This window comes from Psammomys obesus, unplaced genomic scaffold (genome assembly GCF_907164565.1).
Source record: "Psammomys obesus unplaced genomic scaffold, mPsaObe1.curated_primary_1811, whole genome shotgun sequence".
NCBI classification, from domain to species: Eukaryota; Metazoa; Chordata; class Mammalia; order Rodentia; family Muridae; genus Psammomys; species Psammomys obesus.
In genome coordinates, this window is record NW_026585504.1 from 60,671,084 (window position 1) to 60,673,318 (window position 2,235).

Consider the following 2,235-nt stretch of genomic DNA (forward strand, 5'->3'; position numbering starts at 1 on the left):
TTCCTTCCTTCCTTCCTTCCTTCCTTCCTTCCTTCCTTCCTTCCTTCTCTCTGTCTTTCTTTTTGGTCATGCTGGGAATCTAACCTAGCACCTCACATGTGAGTTAGGTACTCTGTTTCCTCAGCTTGATAGGTACTCTCCCACCAAGCTATATCCCCAGTTCTTGTCAGCCCTTTTTCTGCATGTTTTATTTCAATTTGCCAGGTTATGTCTGTCTGTCTGTCTATCTGTTTGTCTTTTCCCTTCATTGGTCTGGTAGGACCTGTGATATGACCTCAGTACTTCTGTTAGGCATATTAGATATGCACACATAGTTGTCTGATATAGTGATGCTACTTACAGTTATTCTATATGATGATACAAGGGTATAGCCATATTCTCTCTTTACTTTCAGTATAGTAAGATAAACCACAAACACTTCTCAGTACTGCATTATGGAATAGAGTTTCTGTTAGTGATTCTGTCCTACTGTGTAATGGATTTGTGCCTGGTCAAAGTAGGCAAGCCTAAGTCAAGGTGTTCTAGTGATCAGCAATATTAAGTGCATTTTTACTTACAGTAGTTTCAACTCATGGAAGCTTTCTTAGCATACGTGATGGTTTTTATATTGATTGTTGGAATATAGAGTCATCTAGGAAATGGGCATGGTTGTGGTGGACTGTCTAGACTGGGTTAGCCATGAGGCTTGCCTCTGAAGGATTTTCTTGATTAGGTTAATTGAGATAGGAAAACCTGCCCTAAATGTGGGTAGTGCCATTTTATAGGCTGGGCTTCTGTTCTAAATAAAAAGGAGAAAACGAGCTGAGCACCAGTATTCATCTCTTTCTTCGAGACTGTGAATGCCATGTGACCAGCTGCCTCAAGCTCCTGTTGCCCTGCCCTCCTCACCATGATGGACTGTCTGCTCTCAGACTGTGAGTGAAAATAAGCTGCCTTCCTTCAGTTGTTTTGGTCAGGTATTCTGTCATAGCAAGATAGGATGCAACTCCACTGTATGAGCCCCCCTTCTCTCTCTATCTTTCTCTTCCTCTCTGTGTATATGTGTGTGCCTGTGTGTAATAAAAATTGGCTTACACAACTAAGAGGACCAAGAAGACATTGCAAGATTTGGAGTTGTCAAGCTGCTGACACAAGAGTTGTGGCCTAGTTTGAATCTGTGTCTGAAGAAGTTTGATCTCAGACTGAAGACGAAGAGGCAGAACTCCTTTGTGCTCATTTTTCATAATTTGTTTCACTGAAGTCTTCGCTAGACTGGCTGAGGCCATCACCCCAGGGAGGGCTGTTCTACTCAGTACACTGAGTACTGATTCAAGTGCTCATGCCACCAGTCCTTCCTCTACTCATCCTGTTTCCACATCATTTGTTCCTCAGGTTTATGGACAGGGCTGGGGAGGTAATGCAGTTGGTAAAGTGCTTGCCTTGCAAACATGGGGAACTGAGTTTAGTTGCCAGAATTCGTGTAAAAGAAGCTCAATGTTGTGGCATCTGCTTGTAATCCCAGTGCTGTGGAGGAGACAGGAGGATTCCTGGGCTCACAGCCTAGCTTCGCAGGTGATCAAGTAAGTGGAGACCTTGTATGCCAAAACAATGTGGATGGCACCTGAGAACAGCTCTGAAGTTGACCTCTGACCTCCATACCCACATGCATACATGTGCATGTATACACACACACACACACACACAGAGAGAGAGAGAGAGAGAGAGAGAGAGAGAGAGAGAGAGAGAGAATGAGTTAATACTGTTGGTCTCCATCCCTCCCTCTTCCTCATCTCTATTACATCTAGTGGGCTTTCATCTTCACTCAGGGTTTGACTTCTTTTTTAGGTCATGTCTGGTTTCAAGGTCATTGAATATTCTCTGTCTGTTGCAGCAGAACTAGACTAAATATAGTTTAGTTCACTGGCAAAATAAAAATACATACATAACTCCCACTGGTGATTTACCCAGTGAGAAAATTCAGAATTTGATTACATAACTATCTGTTTTCTTGTTAGCCCTCCCTTTTGGAAAGAAAACTCATTTCTGGATGGGCTTATCCACGGAAAGAAGAGGATGTCAGTTCTTTGTGCCCTGTTTGCCAGGGTGTTTGTTTATTAAGAAAGAGGTACGCTGCACAGTCCCTGCATCCTGCTTTTCCGGGTCAGTTCAGGCTCCTTTTCGGCTGGAACTCTGTCTGATGTTCTCACTCTGCTGAATCCCCTATGGACCAGGACACACCATGGGGTTCTCGCAGCA